Source organism: Squalius cephalus (genome assembly GCF_949319135.1).
Source record: "Squalius cephalus genome assembly, chromosome: 10".
Taxonomy (NCBI): domain Eukaryota; kingdom Metazoa; phylum Chordata; class Actinopteri; order Cypriniformes; family Leuciscidae; genus Squalius; species Squalius cephalus.
The window spans coordinates 7,798,757-7,816,550 of NC_137131.1; the positions used below are offsets into that span (position 1 = coordinate 7,798,757).

At 36.4% G+C, this 17,794-nt stretch overlaps 1 protein-coding gene across 3 annotated transcripts in view; it reads right to left on the reverse strand.

The window, feature by feature from the left end:
• Positions 1-16,659, reverse strand: part of cntn4 (contactin 4) — a 156,552-nt gene extending 139,893 nt beyond the window's left edge. The window contains exon 1 of one of the 3 annotated variants that reach the window (XM_079883995.1): positions 16,416-16,659. The gene's annotated coding sequence lies outside the window, so the exon portion shown is untranslated. Of the gene's footprint in view, positions 1-16,324 lie in introns of all 3 variants that reach the window. The other 2 variants (XM_079883997.1, XM_079883996.1) reach the window with 2 other exon arrangements.
• Positions 16,660-17,794: the final 1,135 nt, after the last annotated feature.

The window sequence follows — 17,794 nt, forward strand, 5'->3', positions numbered from 1 at the left end:
TTTTTATCTAAAGATTTGTTTTCCATTTAGGTAAATTTAATGACAATATTTCACCCCAAAATCAAACGGAAAAACATATTTTCATAAAGAAAATGAAATGATGCATACTTTTAAAGGCCATTGAGTTTTCTTGAACTCTGACAGTACAATATAATAAATGGTAAAAATGGTACATTTACAATAAATATTTTAAACATTTATTTACATTTAAATATAATGAGTTTCAATCAGTGAGAATAAGATTTTTTTCACATTATACTAATGAGATTTTGGGGGGAAAGTGCTCATTTGTCAAAATGCCACACTGCAAAAACTCTTAAGGGTATGTTACATTTTCTTTATGCAAATTTTTTTTTTTTTTTTTTTTGGGGTGAAATATGTCCCCAGACTTTACTAGCTAAAAACACTTGGGTCCAATTCTAAGAGAGGTCAAAAACAAACAAACAAATAGGTAAACCTCAATACACTGGTAGCAATATAAACTTGAAAAATAAGAGAAGAAAACATGGATCAATCTAATCTCTGAAGTGCATATATGGATTCCTCTGTGCTCCATTCCACTCTCAGATTCCTGTTCAGACCGGCTGTCTGGGAGGGTGAACTGAGGGGCGTTCGGTTCTGAACTACCGGCAAACAAAGACGAATGTAAATGGGACGCAGTGTGATTTATGCAGCATTCTAGAGAGTGAGCAGAGCAATCGTGAGAGGGAACATGTCAAGAGTTCTGCTTTACTAGGAGGAAGCACAGGAATGAAAACGGCTTGAGAGCAGAACGAGCAGCTGCTGCAGCGGACAAGTCTAACAGTTTGAAGTTTATTAATTCAGCCGTGCCCAAACTAAAAAGATGCTAACACCTTGAATATCCTGAATATCCGGCCTAACCCCGAGGCATGATTTCCAAAGAGCTTTCCAGATCGAAATCATGAGGGTTGCCGAGATTGAATCCACTTTATTTCCTGAAAAGTAACGTCAACAACTTAAGCTAAGGATTTGCCGACGTAGATCATGTCCTAGATCATGTCTTATCTCTATTTCAATCAGTCCAATCTCCAGGTCACCCTCCACCCCTCCTCCTCAACCCCAGCTCCACCTTAATCTGCTCTCATATACCAGCTCACTTTTCTCTGTACCTGGGTTAGAGGGATATTGTCTTTCATCTGAAACCAGACCAGGACAGTACAGTCTACTCTTTAGACTCAAAATCTGTTGGATGTACATTGATGAGATGTGCGGATATGTTTTTTTTCTATATCAAGATCTGTCAATAGCAGATCCTCTATCACTACTGTGCCCTTTGGCAATGCCCTTTACCCAGTTAGAAGACTGCTCCAATGTATTGCTTTGGACAAAGGCATCTTTCTAACAAACAAAAGAGCAATATTCCTAATAATTTAGTTGATATTTTAAAGGAATGGTCAACACAAATTTCTATTTTGTCATTGTTTACTCAACCATTTTGTCATAATTTTCTCAACCAAACCTGTATGGCTCTCTTTCTTAGCACATCCTAGCTGCTTTAAACAAAAAAAAAATAAACAAAAATAATGTACATACAATGAAAGTAAAGAGGGACAGGAGATATCAAGCTCCAAAAATAACACAAAAATACCAGTGATACCATAAAACTATTATTTTAAAAAAATGGACCATTAAATAGTCTATACATTATATTATAAATCTTGCTTGAGCATGCACTTAAAATTGAGATCTGATTTTGAATAATGGCTTAAATGTTGGTGTTTTCTCGTATGACAAACTAAAAAATTATATAGTATTTTTTTACTAATAGTCTCAGTCAAAAGTTTGGAATAATTACGGTTTTATGTTTCTGAAACAGCATGAAAGAGAGTAAATGATGAAAGAAATGTAATTTTAGGCTGAACTATTTCTTTAAACTGTGGTAAATACTAAATCACATCAAGATGACAGCAAGATGATAACCAATGACAGAAACATACATCACATTACATATATTTTACAATAAAACAAGCAATTTAAACAATTTGCTCTGAAAAAAATCCTCTTGAACAAATTCATTTCGGAGGTCTCCATTACCATGCTGTTTCTAAGTACTAGTTAATGGTTGTGATTGATTGGAAATGCGAATGTAAACGATCTGATGACATGCTTGCACTAAAAACCCTCTAAATGAGAGCCATTTCTTTCTTTTTTCAAGGGGTCAAGGGACAAAAACAGCATTTAGATGAGGACCATTGGGCTTGGTCATCACAGGCATGCTGATTCGACCACAAGCTTTAATTTGTAGCTGATACTGAGACGTGACTGAGATGGGCAACAAATGAGGTGGAGAATCCAGACCGCAGAACAAGCTACAAAATTGATCCAGCAGCAGATGGGGTTAATGCGCTATTTCAAGAAATGTGTTGATCAAATCTAGTGCACTCATGCCTCTCAACTTACAATGTCAATTGTTTTATTGTCTCCTGTTTGTTCGAAGATTAAATGCGTAATCTTATGTGGTCAAGAACATGTACCACTGCAACACACTCCTGTAAGGAAACCTCCCCGTAGTGAGTTTCATACTACACAAAAAAGATGGTAATGCGATTACAAGTGAGACATTGATTTATACAACAATTTAATAAATAAAAAGCTAATATTGAGTAACTTCTATTAAAGACACAATATTGCTCCATGTTACTGTTCCATCAATGAAAATAGTTCCAAAGAATCCTGTATAAAACCTTTGCACATTTGTAAACAAAACACCTCAATGAATCAGTGTTTTTGTACTGAGTGAATGATTTAAGGACTCACTCATAAAGACAGTCTCGTTTCGTTCCTGAAAAATCACCACTAATACAGAGATCGACAGTCTGTCTGGAAGATAAGCAACTGTTGTATAATATAAAACTAATAAAACACGTAAGTCTGAACAACTGTCAGCACGAGACTGCCGCAAATGCTGCCACACTTTTCTTTAAATTCCAAAATTGCCTTGTTGTAATTATCTTCCATTCCATTCTTAAAGATATGTATGAATTGATATATATTATTATATATTATAATATAATTGACTAATGACTATAAAGATAACTATAACTATATTAGCGTCAATACCAATGTTCATCAATGTTTTATCATTCAGAAGCTGAAAAAAAAATCATTTTAAAAGTAATTCAAGCGATTTTGTTTTTCTGTGTCGGTTTTGTAATAGGCCTAGTTGTGGTGTGAACTTCCCTATTCCCAAAGAATTGGAATGATTATTAAAACACTATAGTTATAGTACTTGGTGAGAACGGTCCTTAACAGTGTAATTCCTATAGAGCTATTATCTATTGTCTAGTGGCACCGTGGTGTTCTATCTGCAAATCATAACACACTTGCAATCAGTGTCCTTTGCGTGGGTGTTCAAAAACTGTCATGGTCAAAAACAGCTCAAAAATAAAATCATGTAGGATGTTTTTTTTTTTGTCTTCGAGGTGCCTTGAAGGGGGTCGTGCATTTCCTTTTTCTTTCTTTCTTTTTTTTCTTTCTATTTTCAAAGTGGGTATACGTTGCTTAAAGGGGTCATAAATTGCTAAATACATTTTTCCTTGATCTTTTGACATACTGTATAAGAAGTCATTGATATCATGTAAGTTTCAGAACTCAAAACTTGTTAGTCCAAAAACAGCTGTTATTGAAACCAAAATGACTTGTTTTGGATTTTGTCACATTATGACATCAAAGTGCGACGAAAGACCGCCTCTGCAGAAGAAGATCAACGCCTACTTCTACATCATTCCCTCTGGTGAACGTGATTTCACCAAGTACCACATGTTCCTGGATCAACATCTTTGTTGATCCTGGAACAACTTTCCAATCAACCAATCAGATTTGAGGGACAAGTTTACAGTTTATGACAAGTTTAGGCTTAGCACCAGGGTGAGGTGCCTTCAACATCAGTGTTATTTACCTATCATTTCCCTCTGATTTTAGGGAAAAGTTTGGGTAGGGTTAGGGGTAGGAATAGGGTTAGGACTAAATTTTGGGGCAGGAATGTTATTCCAGGATCAACAAAATATGTTGATCCAGGAACATGTCTTACTTGGCAAAATCACGGTGACTCATTGGCTCTTTAGCCCCGCCCACCAATTCACGCATGTAGAGCACGTAGAGAACGCTGCTTTTGTTATCGTTTTGATCTAATCCCTTGGCTGTAATCCAGTGCGTGACATCTTCTGCTTTGTCATCAGTAAGACATTACAACCAGTTTAATTTTATTTAAAACACGACAAATAAAATTACAATGTATACTTTCTTCACTTTATCGAATAGGATGAACTATAAATAGCCTATAAGAACGACAGTGTGGCAAATTTATTCATAATTCCATTTTTGCTTTGAAAAACTCAAGACGCTGTGGAATGGGGAAAAAAACACAATTTCTTTCAACTGTGTAACGGGACATTTTTCAACATCGAAAGTTTTCAAAACAATTCCACACATGTATGGCGGGGACGTTGAGTAATTATTTTAATATGCAAAACTGTTACCCAATCATAGCAGTTGGCGTTAACTTCCAAGTCTTGAATGCGACATGCCTATCAAAACGGAGTGTTCGAAAAAGAGGGTCAAAACAGGATAGAAAATAGCTTATTACTTCTAAATTGGGATGTTTTTTTGACGTAAAAATCTTGATAACATTATAAGTGGACCTCAGAGAACATTATTAAATAAAACAAAAAATGCAGTTCATGACTCCTTTAAGTGACATTCCTGCATCTTTCATGCTTTTTTGGGCCAGAAAATCCCTCTCTCTAAACCAGAGTGGAGCCCAGGGTGCTGAAAGTCAGGCATGCATTGGTGCATCAATGACAAGCACTCAGAAAGATGGGTGAGGGAACGCATAGGCATAAAAAAGTCACCGCTACTTCATGGAGCTTCAGGCAATGGGTGATATAAAGAGAGTGGCTTAAAATGTCTTCTTATGGCTTGCAACGCAAAGCCGCACAAAAGTCTTTCTGCTGCCTCTCTCTGAAGCTGAGCTCTTTGTGTTGGATGTAACCTTCATGGCTGAGCCACTCTGTCTTTGCCAATCTCGTTACAATGTAGGGAGCAGAATAGGATTCGCAGTCAAAGGTTCATTGAGATCTGCCTGTTTTTCACTTTTCTACACAGTCTCTGTCAGTCTGCCTTACTCTCTTTAAATACTCAATAAAAGCACTATTTATACTCTCTTAATGTCATTATGAAGTCAAAACTGACCATATTCACTTTTTTAATGTAGGTCAATTCATCGCTTTACATGATTCCAATACTAATTACTTTGGAGCTGCAAGAACATTACACCATGACAATGCTGATTTGGACACTAAAAATCCTTTACTAGAAAGTAAACGAAAATGTAAGCTAGATAGGTCTCAAAATATGTACACAGTTTATTTTGCAGTTTATGGAGAAATATGTTTTCTATGTTTTTTTTTTAATCCAGGCGGTGTGTAGTTACAGTAATAGAGGTTATAGCTATCCTAACCAGTCAGACCTTGACCCCTTGGTCTTCATAATATTTAATCTTTAATCATCCCTGTTCCCTCTCCACAGACTAAACCGACTGTGTGCCCGCTGGCTTGAATTTTTGCACTTCGGATGAGGAATATTGATGAGGTCATGGTTGAGTTTGGTAACACCTGCTATATATATATATATATATAGGTTAATGCAAATTAAAATCATTAAATGTCATGCTATGCTATATTTACTGAAAAACAGTGGTAAACATTTTAAATGTTTTACATAAAATAAGGTTTCAAAATCCTTATAAAATATAATCAGTCAAGTATCATGCATGTGCAAACGGATATTATTCTGATTTCAAAAATGAATGGGAAGTGCCCATGGGGTGTAAGCATAAAATCACAGTTGACCTTACATTTACTTTTTAAATGCACATTACTGGTCTTATTGTGCATTATTCGTCTGTACATGTCCTTCCAAAGAAAATAAACACCTGTCTTCATATATATTTTTCATAATTATAACATGCTCCAACTCGGCTTTTCAGCAGTCTTTACTAATCCCTCTTAATTTGTGTGCATCTCCTCCTAACCACCAGGCTTCATTTTTGGTATGTAACACTTGCTTTTTACTATATCCAATCATTTCCTCATTGTCTGGAACAATATTCAAAGATAGAAGAAATGGGTTAAATTCGTAAATTTGTCAAATTACAGAGGTATATGTATGGACAATAAATGGACAAATATTAAAATGGCAACACCACAGCTATAAAATAAAAGAATGCCAGATTAATTAAAGCACAAAGAAATACAGCACCAAAGTCATATATTCGACAGTTCTGCAAGATTTATAAGAAGTAGCTGGGAGTGTGAAATTGCAGTCAGTGTGCCTTAAGCTTTACTACCAAACAAGATCTTACATCGACAGCTGACAAATGCCCAAGGCTGTGAGTTCTGGTGTACTGGACACTCTTTGCCATAGCAGTATCTTTAGGCTGACAACAATAAATCTACCAATAATACACTGCAAAATCCACAGAAAACGTGCTTAGCACCAGATCTCCAGAAATTAGTGATAAGAAATAAACAATTATTCAGTTTAACAAATGAAACCGGTCACAGAATACAGTACCGACATCAATACAGGATTAAATAAGGGCTAGAATCAATTAGGCTTTTTTTTTAAGCCAGCTTACTTAAAAAGCATATGACTTGAAAGCACAAAAGCCCTGTTATCTTTGTTATCATTACCTCTAGGCGAAATGCTAAATATTTAGCATGTAACTTCTCTGAATAATGATACTTCCATTTGCAAACACCTTGTTAGGCTCTAATAAAAACATTGACACATTGCAGATGCTTTATTCGAATTTAAACATACTAATACTTAATAATCTGCAGTACTTGACATCTCATTTAAAGGGATAATGTAACTTAGTTCACCCAAAAATGAAAATTCTGTCAGTAATCACTCACCCTCATGTTGTTCCAACCCTGTAAGGCTTTCGTTCATCTTCGGAACAAATTAAGATATTTTTGATGAAATCTGAGCGCTGGCTCACTCCTCCATAGGCTTCTATGGGATCGAAACTTGCCGGCCCAGAAAAGTTATTAAAGACATTGTTAAAATAGTTCAAGTGACTACAGTGGCTCAACCACAAGTTTATCAAGCGACGAGAATACTTTTTACGCGCAAAAAACAACAAAAATAACGACTTTATTCAACAATTCACTTTTGTCTGTGTGGGCCTGAATGAATTCACGTAGTGTAACAGCGTTGTACGCAACCACGTAGGCTCACTATTGGCCGACGCTGGTCATGTGTGTGACGTGTGTGACGTACAACACAACACACTACGTGAATTCATTCAGGCCCACACAGACTAAAATGAATAGTTGAATACAGTCGTTATTTTTGTTGTTTTTTGCGCACACAAAGTATTCTCATCGCTTGATAAACTTATGGTTGAGCCACTGTAGTCACTTTGACTATTTTCACGATGTCTTTACTAACTTTCTGGGTTCGATCCTTTAGAAGCCTATGGAGGAGTGAGCCAGCTCTCAGATTTCATCAAAAAATATCTTAATTTGTGTTTCGAAGATGAACGAAAGTCTTACGGGGTTGGAACAACATGAGGGTGAGTAATTACTGACAGAATTTTCACTTTTGGGTGAACTAACCCTTTATTATGACTCAGCTGATTGTTACTGATTTATGTAAATGTCACCACTTTGATAAATATGCTTAATCTGATTCATATCTGTTCATGATAGTTAAACATTCAATACTTTTAGCAACGTTTTTATTTAAGGATTCAAATTTAAAATGCTTTTTAAAAAGAAAGAGCACTGAAATAGTTAATATTTGTTTAATGTTACACCTCCAGCCTTGCAACAATGGCTTACTGATTCTACTCTGCTCAAATTGCAGCTCGCTGCCCCATAAAGGCTTTTGCTATGGTCCTGTATTACAGCCTAAGCCAAATTACAGCCTGAGCCTTGAACAATAATGGCATCAACAACATAACACCACCACCATTACATCACCATTATGGCAGGAACAATACAAATTCTTGTGCCTCTCCAACTATTTAGCACAGCGCCTGTGATGAGCTGGATTAGCCAATGACTCGACAGAGCCACCCTTGTTTCTGGGTGATGTGTACCAGCCAGACTGTGTTAACCAATAGAGAGGCCCAATATTTGATGAGGAATACATTTTTCCTGTGTACTATAAAAATATAATGCAACTTTAAGAACTCAAAGCTTTCCATAAATGTCCAAAAATGTGTGTTAAAACTAAGCTGCAAAAAGATCAATGATGCCTATAAGGTGATTAGAAATAGTGTAAGGAAACAGTGACAGAAGTTCAACTTTTAGACCTCAAAACTTGAAAAGGCAAGCTGAATGAAGGTGAAAAATCATGGCAGTTAATTAGGACCCATTGACTTCCATAGTATTGAAAAAAAAATAGTATGGAAGTCAATGGGCCCATCAACTGTTACCAACATTCTTCAACATATCCTCTTTTGTGTACAGCAGAAGTAAGAAACTCATACAGGTTCGGAAAAACTTGAGGGTGTGTAAATGATGACAGAATTTTATTTTTGGGTGAACTATCTTTAAGTGCAAGATGTCCAGCACCAATCTGCCATAACATTATAATGAGAACACTATTGTATAGAATACTGGTGAATTTTTGTCTGTGTTTCAGTGCATTGTTATGGGAAGAGTGGATCCACATTGGGAGTAACATATTCTGGCTAGCACGTAACAGTTAAAGTTCACTTGCATTTTCGCTCTTTTGTGCAGATACAAGTTGTAATGTTACATGTACCTAGAATATCTGATTCATCTCATATGGGATGTGTAATATAGAACGGGATTCAGTTTACTGGTGTTCATTCACTCTTCAGCATCACCTCATGCAGATATTCCTTTTAGATGATCCCTTTTTCGAAAACAGTGATGTATTATTGATAATCTAGCAGTTATTTTTCTAATCATATTTTTCATTTTGATACATATTTTCATGTCACAATTTTTATTTGTCAACATAAATTTTCGTAAGAGTGTTTTAATTCAAGTATTTTCATTATTGTCATGGCGGACACACCCCGCCCCTTCCTGCCCCCTGCACATGCCCCGCCCCCTAGTACTTGAGTACTCGTTTTTAAGACCTATCAGAACTCAAAATGAAAAATTGAAAAACATTCCCATCCCTATACAGTATGTAACTAACATACCATCTGCAACATTAACGCATGCTGTAGCCTAAGCCTACAGTAACATTTGGACAGGAAGTGCTCATATTTGTGCTCATTTTGAAAAGGGCACTTGTTATATAAATGCTACTTGGTCTTGATATGCACACTTGCTTTCTGCAGGATAGTGGCCTACATTCTGCAAGTATCACTCCATCATTTCCTCCCTCAGAGACAATGCATCTTTAAAATGTCATTTTTGCACAGCTTGTCTAAATTGTGGGTTTTAGAAAACTCAAGCCCTGGATCCCAATTTGACAAAGACATTTTTTTTAGTAGCCTTCCGTCAGCTTGTCAAATCAAGATCAACCGCTGATTCATTATCACGGTCAAACCATAACTCACATCAAGGCGACTTATCTGACCAGATAAGATGAGATGACAGTCAATCCAACATGGTAATATAATTCAAAGCTTTTTTTATAGGGAGATAATCGCTTTGCTACTTCTCAAACCTGAGCCATTGAGAGATGATTATATTGTGAATTGCCTCAGGCCTTCAGGACATATTTTAAAGAGCTAAAAATGAGGTATTTGGAGTAAAAGTGTAAAATAAGTCTCTCAGCCTGACTTTGTTTTAACCCTCTTTTTCTCTTCATGCTCACATGTTTTTCGTTATCTGAATATGCTCTGAATGTATTCATTCACCCCAGTCCCACAGGGCAAAGATGGGGAAATGTTGTTCTTTGTCCAGAACTTATATTGCCACATTATGCATTTCTCCTTACATGGACTTGTTTTTCTCTTCGTCTTACATTTCTATATAATGAGATGTGGTCAATCATTGCAAAGAATAAAGCTTAAGAAGTTTGGGGAACGGAGACTTTGTGCAGCTGACCCCAATGCATTCTTGAATGAAATGAGGACTAAGAATATTGTGGTGGCACAGAGAAATAGAGTTATAATCTAATCTAACAAAAAGGTTCCCCATTTCTATCACTGGTAAGACATGAGGGCCTGGATTTTGCTTTGGCGCAACAATTTGTTAGAAGTACACAGGAAATTGGAGTAATCTCTCATACCTGAGAAGTCGTGTGAGGACACACAATGACACGGGTATCGTTTAACCAAAGAAGACAGTGAGGTCTACGCAATTTATAGTAGTACTACCCTCTAAACACACATTTCTGCCTTCTTCAAGGTGAAAATGTGAAATGTACATTGGAAGTTCCTCACAAACAAAATCATAATACCAAGAATATATCTGGGCCATATCAGTTACTAACCAATATTAGTGTTTTTTTTTTTTTAGATATCGAATATTTATTGCCTAATATTGGCTAGAAAAAAAGAAACAGTGTAACATTTAAAAACATTTAATATGGTTACGCCACAGACCAAAAAATGACTTTCGGTGTGTAAAGACAAATTACATCATGCCTGGTTATGGTGTAGTGGAACATTTTAAAAAACATTTTAATGAAAAATAAAATTATGGGACAATTATAGTGTTTTAGGCACTGGGAAAAATATTATGTAACATCATAAGTGGACCTCAAGGAAAAAATGCACAATAAAAAAATATCCAATATAGCTCCTTTAATGTTATTGAAATCTGTATTATGACCTTAATGTTTTTTTATTGTAAAAACCATGCACCAGCATAACCACTGCCTGTGACCAGTTTTATCTTTTAAGACAGATTACATCATGATCGCTCTCAGAAGCACGCATACACTCAAGTTTAATCATCTAACCAAACTTTAATCTCAGTCAGTAGGCTAATATTCCTCATGGACAGAAGCCACTTGTTTGTTTTTCCAAAACATAAAGTAGTAGTATGTTTTTAGCACCATCTGAATTCCCAAGAAAATTGTCTTAGATTTCTCATAAGCACTTCAAAACACACCCATGTGGTTTGGCACGATGCACTTTGCAGATTAAACAATTTGCCCGACACGGCCATCATTAAAGCACATCATATACAACGTCTCTATCTGACATCTTAAGTTTACTAGAGGGAAGAACAACCAGGGAGCACATTAAAGGTAAATAATAAAACCGGAATCACAGCGCCAACAGTTCCATAACTGCCTTATCATGTTATGCTCCGCTAATGAAACCCACAATTACCCATATTCCCAAAGGAATATGTTGCACCCTGATTGCATAAGAAACAACAGACAATAATAGGTCTGTAACACATTTATAAATGGCAGATATGGGATACAGTTCAGTGAATCTGAACTAATTCAGACCCACAGCTTATTAGAGACAGATGTGTTGGTTATTAAACTCAAACCAATTTTCCCCTTCTTTTTATGTGCTTAGATAAATAATGATGCACAAACAGTTTTTATATATTTATCCTTGGTAAATAAATACCATGGTAATCATAGTATATCAAAGTATCATAATATTACCATTCCAACCAGAATGAAAAATGAATAAGAAAGTGTATTTATAAGAGTGATTTTTTTGAGGCTGTAAATCCCAAAAAACATCATTTGAATGTGTCTGTAACATTGAAATCTGAAATAAAAGCCGCTCACAAGTCCATTCACATAACTGGACATTAAGGCATGATAAAAAAGGCACAATGGCGATGTTATTAAAATGAATGATAGCTCTGTTTGTGGCCGGTCTACTTGCAATCATGTTTGAGGATCATTACATGAAGCCAAGGAGCTTTAAAATACAGCTCGGAGACATTAAGTGGTAGTGATGATAGCAGCAGAATAAAAGAAAAGCACTGCTTTAAAGGGAACTTTTTTAAACACGCTTAATACTGAATGTACCCTTACTCAATATTTAGCATATTTGCCCAAACAATAGCTTTAGTCCGATAGTACAAAATGCTGTATTTTACAACAATTCCTTTAGACAGGAAACTTGTAACTGGGGAAAAAAAAGAAAACTGTACTACACTGATTCTGCCCCTCCACTACTCTTAACCTTACATTTTCACCTGTCTTCAAAAATCACTCAGTTTCTTCAAGGCAATTTCTCACAAAACACACTTTTTGAGGGTTTTTTGTTAACTCTGATCCAGTAACAATACAGCTTTGCTTTGTTCGGTTACGGTCCTGAACCCTTAAAAAAGTGTTTCTGCTCTTAAAAAAGTGCAATGGTGTGAAAGAGACATCTACACTATTATACGCTGCTGTCAGCTTCCCTCAACTTCAAGCCAACATGGAATAAAACATGATGTGTTAAAACAAAAGGGAGGCTTCCTTTTCCCAGTAGCGTTTATGTCTTCAGTTTAGCCTTTTAGCCATCAATGCAAAGCACTAGGAACACTATTAATAATCTAGACCCATTGCTTCCTGTGAAGGGTGCGCAAGTGCATTCAATACACCTTTTTCACACACTCTCGAGAGGTATCTGAGATATAACAATTTCCATCACCAGAGGGATTGTTTTTCCTAATTGACAGCCATCTCAGATCCATTAGTACACTGCTGTCAGTATACAAGGCTTTGATCTGCGATGTCAGCTGGATCAATTTCTATGCTTGGCAAATATGCAAATAATTCCGTAAGAAGAGATGTGTCAAAGGCACTCAGCATATGCTTGCGCTAAGACACTGGCTGTCTCTCGATAAAGAGAAAAAAGGGGGTGGAAGAGAGCGAGAGAGAGAATAAGAAACAGACTTTGAGATTCCACAACGGCTGGATGGGGAGGGAGAAAAAAAAATCATCTTAATACGACACAAGAGGCTTACAAGTCTCAGCATGCGCACGGGCGAAAGAAGCATCATGGGCCCACAGCCTCTCTGTGCATAACAATGTTTTGAAAAATTGCACGTCGCTGTTTGCTTTTAAAAACCCACAGAGTGCAGAGCAGAAAGGAGAGTCTCTTACTGGAGGCGCAAGGCGGATGACACAGAGCATTTGTCTTTATTTGCAGGGCTTCACCCTGGCTTACCGCACGGTCCGCTGGGAGAGGAGAGCCCCTAGATTAGATGCTAACGGACTTCTCAGGACACTGTCCAAAATGCTATTTTGCCAGGCATGAGAGTGGCCAGCTGTGTCTAGCCCACATGTAAATGAACTTGAATTCCCAATGACGGCTTTGTTGCTTTTTAACTCGGGCTGCCCACTGAATTTGCTCCATGTAAACATAAAAGTTGGACTCGCTTAGGATACAGTAACAACGCCGAGATCCCGAGGGACTCTGCACTTCCCTGAAGGGAGCAACACGGTGTAAGTCTCCTAGCAAAACATGACGAGTATTCAAAATACCAGACGAAGCAAAACATATTTTAAAGGAATAGTTCATCCAAAAAAATCATGTTGTTCCAAACCTGTAAGATCTTCTACAGAACAACACAAAAGAAGATGTTTCAAACATTTGAAAAAATATATCTTCTTTTGTCACAGAATAAGAAAAAAGATGAACTTTTTCTTTTTAAACTACATGAGGTTGAGTTAATGACAGAATTATCATTTTTAGTTGACCTATCCCTTTAACTAACAAGCTTTTTAATATCCATCTCATTCTTCCTGTAAAAGCTTAAGTTTTCACTATTATTTTTTTTATTATTTCACAAGTTTAATCAGACTGATCACAATCCCTGGTAACACTCTTTGCAAGAAAGTTACAACTTAACATGTTTTACTTATTAGTCGCCTTCACATGTCTGTTGCCAATGAAGTGAAAATGAAGTGTAAAATGAAAATGACCTGTTAAATTAAAACTCTCCAGCCCTGACCTGCACGCAGATACCACTCATTTCAGTAACTTTTCTTAGAAAGGAGTAGGAAAGTATATATTATATAGAAGTGGCCTTCCTGTAACATTTTCTCAATGCTTCCCCCAGCAGAAACCATCCATTAAAATTTTTATGAAATGCAACCACCCCAGAATCTTTTTAATGTCACTTGCACTACATCACTTCTGACAGCCCGCCACACTTACCATAAGAACACATTCACTCTCTCTCTCTTACTTTCGTCTTGATAACGCTTGCTATTTGTGACCGTGTAGTATATCAAAAAGGACATCCAAAACGACTTCAGCTGTTCGCCAAAACATTTTTATCCAAAACGATAATTATGCACCATATTCTCCTATCAGCAGTGTTTTGACATTAAATGTTAGCCTGATTTATACCAATCTCATTTGCATGCATGTATGCAATCACACTGAATTTGTCTCTAATGTATTATGACATGAACATAAACAAAGGTTGCTTTGAAAGAAAAGCCAGGAAGCTCTGTGAGCGAAAGATAATCATACAACATGCCCTGCATTGTTATAGCCTGACCAGTGATTAACATTAAATATGATCCATATAAAACCTCATCTGCTTGGCCACCAGACGAGATGAGATTGTACTTAACGCAAGGAGCTCCAGTCTGTGATGCTGAGCGACAGATGCTAGATAAGTCTGTCTATCCAACCACAAATACAGATGAGGTCTATAACTTCAGTTTTATTTAGATCACTGATCTTTGCCTACAGAACCCGACACCGAATAGTGAGTCCAATAGTGACTAAATTAATAAATAAATCAAATAAGGAGCAAAGTATAAGGAATATATGACTTTTAGCGTGATGCAGCGAGTAAATCCTTCACGGGAAATAAATAAATATATTGTGAGTGGTTTATGGGGTTTGTGGACAGCAATAATCAGTAAATCCGGCCGGATTAAGCGATGGAGGGACAGTGAGAGCGGATTAATAAACATCTGCAGAGGCACTAGTCTCCAACATAACGCTCTCTAACCGAATCAAACCCAGAGCATATCAGATCATTAACCCCAGCGCAACATGTCTCAAAGCATCGGTAATGCAGACCCGTCCTGACGTTAATGCGCTCTGTACACAACCCCAACAACAGCTGTTTCAGTAAGTAAGATCAATTCGAGCAAGGTTTGAAAAGTCAACAGTGATGATGACTTTCACTGCAAACATCAAGATGCTTGTCACTCTCACTTGGTTAAAAACAAACATATTTATATGGAGAGAGAGAGAGAGAGAGAGAGAGAGAGAGAGAGAGAGAGAGGAAATAAAATGTAATGAACATATGTATATATGTGTGTGTGTGTATATATATATATATATATATATATATATATATATATATATATAGGAAGAACAGTAAAATACAGGTGAAAAGTCACGTGACATGAGGCTGTGACTCCACCTGATTGGCTGATCACGCTGTCAACTGGATAATGAAATCCTAACAGGTGCACAAATCAGCCTGAATGTGTCAAACTAGTGAAAATGGATAGACTCATTAGACAGTAAACAACTGACCCACTCACACTTGTGTCATGAACTTGAAATGACTTGGAACACAAAATTGTCTGTGCGTTTTTTGGGAATAAATTAAAGGTACACCTCTGTGCCTGCCAGCATAATGAGGATTTGATGAATTATGATCCCAAACAAGGTCACTTTAATATCGATAATACCAATACAACCGTTTGCACTGATAAAATTGTACAAAGTATTCTTGCTACTGCACTATTAAAATGACTTTTGAAGCAATGCAAAACTTCTAAAAATGCCATTCATGAGACTTTTATGCATGTAAACACGGTACATCCCCCCAAAAATACAATAATAATAATAATAGTGAATAATTTTTATAGCAATGTTTTCTTGTTAATAATGTAAGGTAAATGATGTTCCATTTACCACATGTACATCAAATAACAATTACAACAATTGCAGTGAGAGACGAGACTAGACAGACAGACAGACAGACAGACAGATAGATAGATAGATAGATAGATAGATAGATAGATAGATAGATAGATAGATAGATAGATAGATAGATAGATAGATATATGCTGATGAAACTATTCAATTGCTACTGCTAGTAGCTACTACTATAATATAATAGTCATTCAAACTAGTCATTTTGATCACTACTGTCTTCCCAACTAGATATAATACTACTATTCTAGTGCTATTTTTACTACTACGCCTTCTACTACTAGCACTACTACAAACAACATTAATAAACTGATCTTTAGTGTTTTGGTTGTATATCGCATACATAGAAATCTTTGAAAATGAACGGAGAGACGTCTGAGCAGTCGTCAAAGTGAGGATGTGTCCCTTATCGAAGTAAATGACTAAAGAAAATAACCTATGTCGCTAACCAAAAACACATGACGAAACGTGCATCGGCATACTCACTCTCCACAAATGTTTGAAGTGCAGATAGAGAAGCAATATAAACCCGAGTTCAGTATGATGGAGCGATGCACAGCTGATAAGACGCACTTACTGTGACACATCGAGTCTCTTCCCTTCCCTAGAGTGATGCGGGCTCACTGCGAGACTCTCACTGAACCGAGCATCCAAATAAAACGGACAGGGTCTCCAAAAAGTGCCGCTTAATGTCAGAATATGAGTGCCAGCGTTCAGCTGGAGATATCGCGCTATCCACACACGGTCCCCGCTGATTCCTGCATTAGATCAACATGAGCCCGCGCGCTGTTCGTGTGGCACGGGGTGGGCACCTCCCACATACTGTACTGTGCTGGAGGGCTCCCAAAGAGTCACACAAATCACATCATCTTTGTGTCACGAAGGGTTGAGGCTTTGACATTAGGGATACGAGGACACAGCTGAAATGGCAGAAACGTAAATTTGCAGTAAAATATGTCCATGGATTATTCATTTTGATTTCAATAGGGTGGGATGCTTTGGGTGCACTGAACAGAGAATAAAAATACTGTAAAAAATGTTGTAATTAGAACAACTACAACAAAGAGCAATTTCATTATAGATATTGTAAAAAGAATATTTTAAAATATCATAATGTCATTGAAATATTGTGAAATAAGAAATATAAATAACCTTGAGAACATGTATATCCAGCAAGGCAAAATGTATACTTAAATGGTAAAATATTATTAAAATTGTTTGCAAAAAATAAAATAAAATAATGAAGCATTTTTTGGATGTTAAAAAGTTTAATAGAGTAGCCTAACAATAAAAATTGCTGCTGTTACTAAGGATTATTTTCTACATCTGACCTCAAATGTAGATTTAGATGATTAATTAAATAACATTTTTGACTTTAACAAACCACATACTTTAGACATTACCACATTTGTTATCACCTAAAAATATTAGTCATAATAAAAAAAAAAATTAAATAAAAGGCATTTTTAAAGCTGATGTTACAAAATATTTAATTTATATAATTACATGCTATACTTTAACCTGGAGACCCAATAATGTGTAAACGTAATGATAGTAATTTTCAGAAATGAACCTCTTACCTTTGCTCATATTCTTTTTGTTTGTTTGTCTGACCCAAATCCCAGAACACCGGAATTATTAAAGCTTTAACTCACAAAGCAGGCATGCACCTTTCAGAAATACCACTTTTATCCAATAGAGTAACACTGTTTCTCTTTCGGCCCAATTTGACTCCAGCAAAACCACTAGAAGAATGCAATCAAACAAATCCAATTAGACAATAGCAGAAGAGTATCTCCCACACACTGAACTGCATTTTACTGAATTTGTGGAGTTTCTAGAACCCTAGCTACTGTAACCTTTTCATGGATGATACTGCATCAAGTTAAAACATTGTTATAATTAGTTCTGATAACATTAGTCATGGAATATCTACCTGATACATTTTAAGCATGC